The sequence below is a fragment of the Scyliorhinus torazame genome, chromosome 18, assembly GCF_047496885.1.
Source record: "Scyliorhinus torazame isolate Kashiwa2021f chromosome 18, sScyTor2.1, whole genome shotgun sequence".
NCBI lineage: Eukaryota > Metazoa > Chordata > Chondrichthyes > Carcharhiniformes > Scyliorhinidae > Scyliorhinus > Scyliorhinus torazame.
In genome coordinates, this window is record NC_092724.1 from 131,165,339 (window position 1) to 131,179,367 (window position 14,029).

The following is a 14,029-nucleotide window of genomic DNA, read 5'->3' on the forward strand; positions in this document are numbered from 1 at the left end:
TCACACTCCAATCCAGGTGGACTACCTGTGAGTGGGTATTCACACTCCAGTCCAGATGGACTACCTGTGAGTGGGTATTCACACTCCAGTCCAGGTGGACTGTCTGTGAGTGGGTATTCACACACCAGTCCAGGTGGACTATCTGTGAGTGGGTATTCACACTCCAGTCCAGGTAGACTACCTGTGAGTGGGTATTCACAATCCAGTCCAGGTGGACTACCTGTGAGTGGGTATTCACACTCCAGTCCAGGTGGGCTATCTGTGAGTGGGAATTCACAGTTCAGTCCAGATGGACTATCTGTGAGCGGGTATTCACACTCCAGTCCAGGTGGACTACCTGTGAGTGGGTATTCACACTCCAGTCCAGGTGGACTACCTGTGAGTGGGTATTCACACTCCAGTCCAGGTGGACTATCTGTGAGTGGGTATTCACAATCCAGTCCAGGTGGACTACCTGTGAGTGGGTATTCACACTCCAGTCCCGGTGGGCTATCTGTGAGTGGGAATTCACAGTTCAGTCCAGATGGACTATCTGTGAGCGGGTATTCACACTCCAATCCAGGTGGACTACCTGTGAGTGGGTACTCAAACTCCAATCCAGGCGGACTACCTGTGAGTGGGTATTCACACTCCAGTCCAGGTGGACTACCTGTGAGTCGTTATTCACACTCCAGTCCAGGTGGACTACCTGTGAGTGGGTATTCACACTCCAGTCCAGGTGGACTATCTATGAGTGGGTATTCACACTCCAATCCAGGTGGACTATCTATGAGTGGGTATTCACACTCCAGTCCAGGTGGACTACCTGTGAGTGGGTATTCACACTCCAGTCCAGGTGGACTACCTGTGAGTGGGTATTCACACTCCAGTCCAGGTGGACTATCTATGAGTGGGTATTCACACTCCAGTCCAGGTGGACTACCTGTGAGTGGGTATTCACACTCCAGTCCAGGTGGACTACCTGTGAGTGGGTATTCACACTCCAGTCCAGGTGGACTATCTGTGAGTGGGTATTCACACTCCAGTCCAGGTGGACTATCTGTGAGTGGGTATTCACACTCCAGTCCAGGTGGACTATCTGCGAGTGGGTATTCACACTCCAACCAGGTGGACTATCTGTGAGTGGGTATTCACACTCCAGTCCAGGTGGACTATCTGTGAGTGGGTATTGACACTCCAGTCCAGATGGACTGTCTGTGAGTGGGTATTCACACTCCAGTCCAGATGGACTATCTGTGAGTGGGTATTCACACTCCAGTCCAGGTGGGCTATCTGTGAGTGGGAATTCACAGTTCAGTCCAGATGGACTATCTGTGAGCGGGTATTCACACTCCAGTCCAGGTGGACTACCTGTGAGTGGGTATTCACACTCCAGTCCAGGTGGACTACCTGTGAGTGGGTATTCACACTCCAGTCCAGGTGGACTATCTGTGAGTGGGTATTCACAATCCAGTCCAGGTGGACTACCTGTGAGTGGGTATTCACACTCCAGTCCAGGTGGGCTATCTGTGAGTGGGAATTCACAGTTCAGTCCAGATGGACTATCTGTGAGCGGATATTCACACTCCAATCCAGGTGGACTATCTGTGAGTGGGTACTCAAACTCCAATCCAGGTGGACTACCTGTGAGTGGGTATTCACACTCCAGTCCAGGTGGACTACCTGTGAGTGGGTATTCACACTCCAGTCCAGGTGGACTACCTGTGAGTGGGTATTCACACTCCAGTCCAGGTGGACTACCTGTGAGTGGGTATTCACACTCCAGTCCAGGTGGACTATCTGTGAGTGGGTATTCACAATCCAGTCCAGGTGGACTACCTGTGAGTGGGTATTCACACTCCAGTCCAGGTGGACTATCTATGAGTGTGTATTCACACTCCAGTCCAGGTGGACTACCTGTGAGTGGGTATTCACACTCCAGTCCAGGTGGGCTATCTGTGAGTGGGAATTCACAGTTCAGTCCAGATGGACTATCTGTGAGCGGGTATTCACACTCCAATCCAGGTGGACTATCTGTGAGTGGGTACTCAAACTCCAATCCAGGTGGACTACCTGTGAGTGGGTATTCACACTCCAGTCCAGGTGGACTACCTGTGAGTCGTTATTCACACTCCAGTCCAGGTGGACTACCTGTGAGTGGGTATTCACACTCCAGTCCAGGTGGACTATCTATGAGTGGGTATTCACACTCCAGTCCAGGTGGACTATCTATGAGTGGGTATTCACACTCCAGTCCAGGTGGACTACCTGTGAGTGGGTATTCACACTCCAGTCCAGGTGGACTACCTGTGAGTGGGTATTCACACTCCAGTCCAGGTGGACTATCTATGAGTGGGTATTCACACTCCAGTCCAGGTGGACTACCTGTGAGTGGGTATTCACACTCCAGTCCAGGTGGACTACCTGTGAGTGGGTATTCACACTCCAGTCCAGGTGGACTATCTGTGAGTGGGTATTCACACTCCAGTCCAGGTGGACTATCTGTGAGTGGGTATTCACACTCCAGTCCAGGTGGACTATCTGCGAGTGGGTATTCACACTCCAACCAGGTGGACTATCTGTGAGTGGGTATTCACACTCCAGTCCAGGTGGACTATCTGTGAGTGGGTATTGACACTCCAGTCCAGATGGACTGTCTGTGAGTGGGTATTCACACTCCAGTCCAGGTGGACTATCTGTGAGTGGGTATTCACACTCCAGTCCAGGTGGACTATCTGTGAGTGGGTATTCACACTCCAACCAGGTGGACTATCTGTGAGTGGGTATTCACACTCCAGTCCAGATGGACTATCTGTGAGTGGGAATTCGCAGTTCAGTCCAGGTGGACTATCTGTGTGCGGGTATTCACACTCCAGTCCAGGTGGACTATCTGTGAGTGGGAATTCACAGTTCAGTCCAGATGGACTATCTGTGAGCGGGTATTCACACTCCAGTCCAGATGGACTATCTGTGAGTGGGAATTCACAGTTCAGTCCAGGTGGACTATCTGTGTGCGGGTATTCACACTCCAGTCCAGGTGGACTATCTGTGAGTGGGTATTCACAGTTCAGTCCAGGTGGACTATCTGTGTGCGGGTACTCACACTCCAGTCCAGATGGACTATCTGTGAGCGGTTATTCACACTCCAGTCCAGGTGGACTATCTGTGAGTGGGTATTCACACTCCAACCAGGTGGACTATCTGTGAGTGGGTATTCACACTCCAGTCCAGATGGACCATCTGCGAGTGGGTATTCACACTCCAGTCCAGGCGGACTATCTGTGAGTGGGTATTCACACTCCAGTCCAGGTGGAGTATCTGTGAGTAGGTACTCACACTCCAGTCCAGGTGGAGTATCTGTGAGTGGGTATTCACACTCCAGTCCAGGTGGACTACCTGTGAGTGGGTATTCACACTCCAGTCCAGGTGGATTATCTGTGAGCGGGTATTCACACTCCAGTCCAGATGGACTATCTGTGAGTGGGTATTCACACACCAGTCCAGGTGGACTATCTGTGAGTGGGTATTCACACTCCAGTCCAGGTGGATTATCTGTGAGCGGGTATTCACACTCCAGTCCAGATGGACTATCTGTGAGTGGGTATTCACACTCCAGTCCAGGTGGAGTATCTGTGAGCGGGTATTCACACACCAGTCCAGGTGGACTAACTGTGAGTGGGTATTCACACTCCAGTCCAGATGGACTATCTGTGAGTGGGTATTCACACTCCAACCAGGTGGACTATCTGTGAGTAGGTACTCACACTCCAGTCCAGGTGGACTATCTGTCAGTGGGTATTCACTGTCCTTTTCCTCTGGCCTGGCTGCAGTCTGCACATATCCAGTGACTCATCGTGTTCCGATCCTGACTCTTCTATCCTCTAAGATACGGGCAGTGCCACAGCTGAGCTGGTGGCTGCCAGTGGCAGATGAAGCAGTGGTGCTTTGTTATCAGAAGTTTGAGACTGCACTTGCTACTTTATCTTCAGGCAGAGATACAGAAAGGAAAGATTTGGATGAGGGAAGGGCAGGATGCGAGGAGGAAAACAAGAGGTCCATGGTCACACCATCTGCAGCATGCACTTCAGGTCAGAGGGCAGGGTGAGGCGAGGTATGATTTACGAAACAGCATAAGGCATGAACATAATGTTACCCCAAGTGTTCTCGTGATGCCGAATTCCACCGTCTCGGTCACAATCAGTCCTATGTTGAGAAGCCCAGAGAGTCCCCCACTGGTCCCCTGCTGCTTGCTGCAATTATGGGCCACCTTGTTCTGCAAGTGAGAGGGAAGAATGACGGTGAGTCAGTTGCAATGTTTTTGGATGATGTGTCGGCCATACACAAATAGCTGGAGGTGCGCTGAGCGCACCCTGGGCCCTTAGGGAAACATGGCAAATTTCATCCATTCCACCTCCATCACTAACACCTCCAATGCTGCATTCAAAATCTTAAGAACCATCTCTATGGCTAATTGATCTATTTTCTGCCCTATACCTTGCATATCCAAGTCTTGGTAAATGGTTACAGCAGTTGATGAGAAGGCAACATAAACAGGTCAGGAGTGGGAGAGGAGTCGCCATCCCTGTGCCCGAAAAAAATCCAGTTCCTCCTCCTATCAAACCAAATTACACACTGATATCATTCCTCGTGCAGTCGACCTGTAAAATCTACTGCATGGTTCTAACATCAAGGGCCATAAGGTTATAATCAGCTCGGGAAAATCAGCCATTTCACTTTCAAATCTAGTGAGTGAACTTAGAAAAACTCTTATTCCATGTTTAGTAGGCCTGTACATTTGGAAAAGCTGAACGCTCCACCATCTAAAGATCAGGTAAAGCTCATGACTTTGACATCCTCTGGGGTTGAGCAAACAATCTGGTAAATTTCAATTACTGTTGCACAGGTCTGTACAATTGGTCAAGGAAATCCTAATTATTCTATTTGTGGAAACATGAGTCATTTGGCATGTTTTGAGAACAGGAGGTGGGGGAAGAGATTCCTGCTTATTAATCTAATGGCATCACTGCAGATACCCATTTTCTGTGAAATTGTTTCAGCATGTCTTCTGATGAACATAATGTTGAGAGAAGGTTGCAGCAAAGGCAGAGTACACAAACCTCACCAACTCAATCCAGGGTGGTTAGTTAGGAATCCTTGCTTAGTTTTTCAATTCACATCTCTTGCCTGAGAATTGCGACTTGCTTCAATTTTAGCAGGACAGTTTTAAATTTATTTGAATGATAACATACTTTAGTTGCAAATGATCTTTCTGGTGGGCTTTCAATCTCTGTGAATTGCATCGCGAAGTTGCAATTGTCTTTTACAATCAGGTATTCCAACGTATTCTTCGCATCGTTCGAAGCATTTCTATTCTTTTGTATTTCTGCTGCCCCTTCTTCTCCTTACGCTATTTTTCTGCATGTTCTAAATCGCAGATTCTGGATTTTTAAACGTAATGCAACTTTTAACTTTTCGGGAATTAAAAGCAAAATACCGGGGATGCTCGAAATCTGGAAACAAAGTGCAGCATCTATGGAGAGAGAAAGATTTCATGGCCTGGATTTTCATCCTTACGGCACGTAGCGGGACTCCGGAAACTTCTGTCTCAGCCCAGGAAAGGTGGGATCTTCATTGCTGGTGGGAGGGAGGGAATGGGTGGAGTCAGGCCAGCAGAGCCCAGGAGACATTGGAGGCAGACACGGGGCTGCTGGGTGTGGAGGTTTAAAAGGCCCGCTTTGGTGCTTTGGTGCAATGTCCCTCCAGCCCTCCCCCCTCACGCCCACTCATCCTCTAAACACTCACCATGCCTACTCATCCCTCCTGCCTACCCCTTGAGAGCCCTCATACCCCTGTGCCAAGGTCTGCCCTTCCACCCACTCTCTGTGGCCCGCTTTTGCTCCTCGTACCAAGCTATAGCACTTACCTGCACATTGACCCAATACACACCATCTCAAATCAATGAACCCTATAATAACAGGCGGATATGTTAAAAAAGTTTTGCAAAAAATAAATTAATTCATGACCTATGTTGAAAAAAGTAATTTCATTACAAGCTAATAAAAGTGTCAATCATCCAGGCCATTTCAAGTATCAAAATCCACAAACACTTGAAACCACTTAACTTGTGCAAGCAAACATTGTGACATTGACAACATAAATCAGGGAACTCAAGCTGTCAATAACATGTGTTTTCTCAGGCACAGCATATTCCACAAATTTACTGGTCGACTGGGCTCTCAGACAAACCTCATTAACTTTTGAACTTACTTTTTAAAAGGTCCCCTCATGCAGACTGGGGTTCATGACTTATCTGCGGGAGTGGTGAACCGTGTCTCTTTAATAGCCTGGGCTGACTACGTGAAAATTGTGGGGAGTTGGACATGCCTATCTCTGCAATGGAGACTGCCAGGTTGGGAGTGCCGGATGCAGACTTCTGACAGGAACCCCCCTTTAAAGGCACTCGCAAAAATCAAGTAACCTGGAAATGGGGTCGGGAATCTCGGAATCGTGATCTGTCCGCCATTTTTGAGGGGCCCCTGAGTCATCCTGATTCGGTGAACATCCAGGACTCTTTGGAGGAGAGTGATATTGGACTTAAAACATTGATTGTGTTCCTATCTCCACAGACGCTGACAGACCTGCTGAGTTTTTTTCAGCACTTCGCTGTTTGACCTTTCTGAAACAGTTGAAAAGTAGCATATATTCAACCAGTAACCGAGAAAACTATAGGAAAGATCCATAAGGTCTTAAGTCATATGCAAGTGGAAGCCACATGAAATGATGTGAGAAATGTTTAATGTAATACCCATTGATGTGTCATTAGACAGGAATATTCCTCTGACAAATCCATTTTAATATTCCAAATTTCTCATATTGTAGTACAGTGTGATTAACTTGTTAAAGAATGTTACAATAGTATCATTCCATAGCATCTGCACTTTTCTAATATTTCCCCACAATTTGACCCAGACTGCACTGACTGGTTCACACTATTCCTGCCAAGAGGCCGGGATCATCCTGACAAGTAGGCCACATTTACATCAGGCCTGCAGGTGTAACTTTGTATTTATAACGCAGCATGAAATGAATAACACCTCATTGTGAGGCACATTTCTGCCTGGAAGTACTCTGAAAATAGTGGGAAATAGCCTGCTATTCAATTTCTGCCGCTGGTCTGCAATAGGAAAATGTTTATTGGGGCCTACTGCTAGGCTATCAGAGTGGCCTCTAGGGTCAGGCGGTAAGCCCATTTTTAAAAAGCTCAAGGTCCGAGGATGCCAATCTGAGCTCGATTGCAGTTTTCGAGCCAAATCAGTCAGGACATTCTGCATGCTCTGCTGAGGAGAATAGAATCCCTACAGGGCAGAAGGAGGCCATTCGGCCCATCGAGGCTGCACCGACCCTCTGAAAGACACCCTACCTAGGCCCACTCCCCCGCCCTATCCCCATAACCCCACCTAACCTGCCCATCTTTGGACTGTAGGAGGAAACTGCAGTGCCCGGAGGAAACCCACGCAAACGTGGGGCAGAACGTGCAAACTCCACACACACAATCACCCAAGGCCGGAATTGAATCCGTGTCTCTGGCGCTGTGAGTACATAGCGGTCAGGCTGAAATACATCTGAAAGGTGAATTCCTCAGCCAACACAGCCTGGGCACCACTCCAAGCCTGTAGATTGGAGACCATCCAAAAACATACCCTCTTCCAGCTCAGAGGTCGTCCAGCAGTCTGCCCTGGGGCACATAATCTCAGACTGCAACCCTCTGGCTGGATGCAAATGTGGCCTAGTTGTCAAGATGAACCAACAGGTGTTGTGGGCTAACAGCCAATACGCTCTGGGCACCACTCTGACAAAATATTCTCTGCAATATATCCATATTGGAAATGTGCATACGCGATGGAGTTACGCAGTTACAGCGTTTATAATAAGTGAACCATCCCGATACTACAGTGTGCAAAATTGGAATATTAAATTGAATTTATCAGAGAGGAATATGCCTAATAATGGATCAACAAAATTCACTTTAAAAGTTTTTCATACCATGGTTCCGATTAAAAAATTTTAAGATAAAAGAATCACGAACCGTGCAAGATGCACACACCTTTTCAGCTCCCATAGCTGTTGGGATAGCCCCCTAATTGTTAAGAGACCACCTTTCCTATACCGGGACCTGATGCCTGTGCTCAGTCCTTTTTTGAGAAATATGTCTTTTGAGAACACAGGTTCTTAAATAAGGCTTAATTGCTTTTTACAAAGGCTCACTTCATCTTATGAAAATTACGCAGGAAGTAAAAATAAACTAATACAGCAGAATAGTACATCATTAATTTTGACGCTGACTGCCCATTCTGTGCCAAATATTTCTAAACTTTCCCTAATTTGGGTATAACGACTGTTTGACACCAAAAGAATAAGAAAGCATCTCAACAGCACATAATTATTGGCTTTAACAGTCAATCTTTGGGGACTGTTAGTGAATAAATGAAGGCTGATGCTTATTATTCATCCAGTACATATTTTAGCTACGAGAGAGCAGTTCCTTGTGTTAGAAACCATCACACCTATCCCGTGTTTGTAGTGGCTGTCAAAAAGAAGAACATCTCTGACAAGAATTGAACCCTTGACCCTGTGCTAAACTGGGATATTCATGTCTGAAAAAAATTCATTAATATTCTAACTTCCATACGCTCGGAACTGTGATATGATGATGAATAAATCCATTATATAAAGTATTCAGTTTCCTAGTACTGAATATACTTTTAATTTCTGAAAGCATATAATTCCCTGTTTATTTTGTGTGATCACATTCATTTCCCTACCATTTACTAAAATGCCATAAGGCGGACCAGACATTTGCGTAGTGCTTCTTTCCAAATTATTTACGAACCATGCCACTCTAGTTGACTTCAGATAGTTGCCGAAATTCCCAGCATTATTTTTTCTGATTGCTCAGTCTACATCCCCGTGTTTTAGATGAAGGGATCCAGATGCACATGGAAGAAATGAAAAGACTCCATGATGACGGTGTATTGTTCCAACCAAGTTTCTGTTTAATTGTTGCCCAAGTCTGCGCAAGTTATGAGTTGCCCCTCATCAATTGGGAGAAATGGAGCTGAATTTGGAGAAATATGTCCATGAGAATTTAGGTTCCCGGTTAATGACTTTGCAATAATTAACTGACCAGCAGAAGGGCATTGAATGGATTCAATACCAGTCAACAATTCTGGCCTTAATTTGTTATGTATTGTTTAATATATACAGAGTTTCAACAAAGTAACAGTTCGCATCACGTTGAGTTTTCAGTGTGAGAGAATACTACATTTTATATAATTGAAACGTTACTTTTATGATAAAAAATGGAGTTCAGTGTAAAAGAGTTGACAGGTTGTAGAACATTTGCAATAAGAGGTGCACAGATAGGGCAGAGAGAACGAAAGAGACGAGAGATTAATGGAGATACAAACTGAAAATGAGAGACCGAGAGAGTGGAACGTGACTTTAAATTGAGATGACCCTTCTCCATTAAAACAAGGGCTAAGCATATTCTTGTCACTGCCTAAATTCAGCTGAGAGGGAAGCAAAAAACCAACATAAGGATAATAAACTATAAGCTCCCGTAAGTGGCCAGCTATGAGAGGAAAAGAGGCAAATGAGCATGCCTAGTGAGTGACTGCCTCACAGAGAGGATACCAGGCAGTAGAGAGATGATGAAGTGTGCTTGGCTGGTCAGCGAGTTAATGGTTTATGAGGCTGCTTGTAAACTGCGCATGTATTAGCCAGGGAATGCCTTTGTGTGCATTATTAAACAGCATAAATCAGTTTCCACAGGTCCACTGCTGCATAGACTTAATTACTTCAGCTTCTCTGCACTATTCTTGAATAGGCTTTTTCACAGAACAATTCAAATTTACTCTATCTGCATTTCATATGAACAATAAGCGTCAGAAGCACCACCTGCACCGATTTTTTTTTATACTATTGATTAATCTTAACTGATATGCTGTTAGAGAGGATTAATGGTGTGGTGCACTTATGGTTTTATTCTGTAAGATCCTCTCATACAGCTCCTGCTGTGGAAATTATGTTGTTTGTATGAGAAAATGAAAGGGAAGCTCTGTGTTTATTGCTGGTCCGAAACCACATCAGGATACCTTTTGGCAGATGGTAAAAGGACATGCCAGTTCTGTTTCGGAGGAGCTAAAGAGAGGCAATTGCATAGTCAATAGTGGAAGCCCAAATTCTATTTCACAAAACTGAAGCAAAATTCAAGAAATGCCAGAGTCATTTCCCAAATCAAAGCCAAGTTAGAATTTCAGGGACTGTCAAGCTCCTGAATTCTTGCTCTTGCTCTTTTGAGTTCCACAAAATGTGCTTTTGAAAATCAGTCCAAGTGGCAGGAAGATGAATATTTAAATGAGACAAAGTGGCTCAAGAATGTACATTTGTATCACGCCAGCCACCACTTTGAGAGCAGTATGCTCTTTGCAAGTTTCCAACTCCTTCGCTTGTCAAAATAAAACCTTTAAACATTTGTCTGGGAGTTCCCCCAGTGCTCGGTGAGTTCATGTAGTGAGCATTGAGCTGCACCGAATATGTAACATCACAGGTTCAACTCCCAAGACGACACTGGACCATAGAGGGAGTAACAGTACTACAATTGGCCTCAGTGCCTAGGGTTAGGGAGGAATTGCAGCAAGGAGGCTGGGTGATGTAGTGCATTGGCATTTTGCTATTTGAGCTGTGGATCCTGGTGCAGAATTCAAGCCAGATTGATTCAGTGAAAGTTCTCCTCAATGAAGTTATATAAGGCCTTGTTTCATAGAATGAGTTTGGACCATCAGAACTACTTTGGGGCATCATAAGTAGGGATATAATGATGGAACTGTAAAAGACATTGGTGAGCCCACAACTGGAGTATTGTGTGCAGTTGTGGTCACCGCATTACAGGAAGGATGTAATTTATCCAGAGAGAGTGCAGAGAAGATTTACTGGAATGTTGTCAGGACTGGAGAATTGTAGCTACAAGGTGAGATTGGAGAGGTTCGGGTTGTTTTCCTTGGAACCGAGAAGGCTGAGGGGTGACATGATTGAGGCATACAAAATTGTAAGGAGATAGAATAGACAGGTGAAACCTGTTTCCTTTGGCAGAGAGTTCAAAAACCAAGGATCGTAGAGTCAAGTGGCAGAAGGATTAGCGGGGACATGAGGAAAAGCTTTTTTACGCAGAGGGTGGTGGGTGTCTGGAATACGCTGCCTGAGTTGATGGTGGAGGCAGAGACCCTAAACTCTTTTAAAATGTAACTGGATCTGCACCTCAAGTGCTGTAAGCTGCAGCGCTATGGGCAGTGTGTCGGAAGATGGGATTTGAAAGGGCGCCCGGGTGTCAGCATGTCCCCCTTCTGTGCTGTATCATTTCTTTGGTTCTCTGGTTCTAAGAGCAGCTGGTATGGGAACTGGAAAATGACCACGTACAGCGGAATGTTTTCCTCTTAGGTTAAGGATAGCTGTAATGATCATACGAGCGTAGAGGGAATTTTAGTTTGCTTCCAGCTGGGATATATATGGAATTGGCCTGTGCCAACATTGGGTCTCATAAATAGGAATTTAATTGCATTGTCCAGAACAGAAATCCTTCAAAACAGAAGATGTCTGTCATAAAGACTGAAATTATCATGGTAGAAGTGTTGCTTTTTTTCTGAGTTACATTGAACTATCATTTGCATGTTGCAAGTTCAGCTTTGAGATACTAAGAGCTGATTTCACAATTTTTAAAGTGATGCAACAAGAATGTTCCTGTTTATTTGAAAACTAGCAGAATATTCGCTCAGATTTCTTTAATTCTGCTTTATAATATTCAGTTCAAAATAGTTTCAATGTGGTGTGTATTTGGAAAGCTGCAAAGGACATTTTATATTCAATGAATTCAGAATGCATTGCAATCTATTTGAATTAAAAGAAATTCCAGTGCACATTTTCCCTATATTAATAAGCACAATTTGTTGAGCCTTAAAATGGGGGAAAGGATAATTAATTATAAATTCTTTCATAAGGGCAGCACGGTGGCAGTGGCACAGTGGTTAGCATTGCTGCCTCACGGCACTGAGGTCCCAGGTTCAATCCTGGCTCTGGGTCACTGTCCGTGTGGAGTTTGCACATCCTCCCCGTGTTTGCGTGGGTTTCGCCCCACATTCCAAAGATGTGCAGGACAGGTCAATTGGCCATGTTAAATTGCCCCTTAATTAGAAAAAATGAATTGGGTACTCTAAATTTTTTTTTTAAATTTAAAAAATAAATCCTTTTATAGAATTGATTGTCAAGTGACACAGGTGACAAAACATTTAATGAATGGATTTAATCCACACAGATAAATCAGAAGTGGTAATCAACTTCTGTCATACACTGGTTAATCTAGTTCATATCCAAATATTCAGATATTTTGCGGTAATTAATGCTTTAAACTGAACATAGCATAAGAAATGCTACCATTCGGCCCTGTGAGCCAGCTCAACCATTCAGTATGATCATGGCTGAGCTTCAAACTCACTTACACCTTTGCATCCCACATCCTTTAATTCCCTTAGAATCCAAAAATCTGTCGACCTCTATCTTGAATATATCCAACGGCTGAGCATCCACCATTCTCTGAGGTGGAGAAATTCAAAGTTCTTCAATCCTCTGAGAGAAGAAATTTCTCATCTCAGTCCTAAATGGCTGACCCCCCCCCCCCCCCCCCAAAAAAAAATCCTAGACTTCTAAGCCAGGGAACTATTCTCCCAGAATATATCTATGATTGCAGTACATTGAGGACTTTGTGACATCTCTCTACTAATTCCAAACATCTTACTTTTCTTTCATTGAACACATTAGACTAACCTGGCAATCAGGAAGCATTTGAGGTGTTACAGTTGGTCAAAAAATCCCATTAACGTGGGTTCTTGGTCAACACTGAATGATGGAAAATGCATGTGAGAACAAGATGGGTGTTCATTTTAAGTTAGCCTGCCCAATGAGAAACCGACAGGCTGCCAATTTGACAGCCTATTCAATATTACTCTACATTGGCTTCAATGGAGAGTTAAAACGAGGTGTGTGTAAAACCACACACAGTTAGCCCCAATCCCCACCAGGCGGGATAGCTTAAAATGGCCTCCCGCGTATGAAGAATAGATTAGGTTCAACTATGATGCCCGCCAGTTTGAGTAGGCTGCTGCCACACAATGATTAGTTTCACACTTGAAGAATGGGCATTTGGGTGATAGGCACTAGAGGACCACTGGCATCCGGCAAACCTTAATCCTTTAGCAGAGGAGGGCAGGAATTTGGGTGATATAGAAGGAACCCAAAAGGATTCGTGAATGGCATTGCTGGTGGTCAGCATGATTAACTCTGTTCAGCCAATGGTAAAAACTAATAGCAGAAGAGAACCATTCAGTCAATTCGATTTCTGGAAGAGGAAGATTTACATTTTCCCCGACATCCAAAATTTGAAATCAACCCATGAAACCTGGCATGCTCCTTTCTACTATTGGCTACAGTTGCTCAAACTGCTGTGTTGAATGAGCCAATATATATTTAAACAATAATAGTTTAACATGTATGAAAAATGATTCATCTTTTTTGCACGATTGACAAAAGTGCCATGCACACACTGACTTCAATGAGGCAGTTACTCTGTTCGAGGAAATGATCTTTGCAATCTTTTTGGTGCAGATTTTCAATTTATTCTAGAGAGTCATGTGCAGCTGTCAACTGTCAAGAGCTAATTCACACGTGTAATTATTGTTTTTATTTTTCCCTTGTGTGAATTATCACTCTCCTGGGCAGTGAAATTATTGCTCATTCCCATAAGGAAAGAAACAGCAATAACTCCCCTCTGCCTTTTGCCTAACCGACCTCCCTATCCCCCCCCCCCCCTAGTCCCACCATCCCTCCACACCCCATCCCTTGCAAAACACACACAGGACCACCTGTGAAAGGGTTTAAGGGTTTTGTGTATTTCTTTTTTAAATTCTCTTCCAGTTTCTGGAAAATTGGAGCGAAAACAATA

The 14,029-nt window shown here is 44.7% G+C and overlaps 1 protein-coding gene across 5 annotated transcripts in view; it reads left to right on the forward strand.

Annotated features, from left to right (window-relative positions):
* rbfox3a (RNA binding fox-1 homolog 3a) overlaps window positions 1–14,029 on the forward strand; it is a 1,900,245-nt gene that overhangs the window by 1,239,902 nt on the left and 646,314 nt on the right. The gene's annotated exons all lie outside the window — the stretch shown is intronic.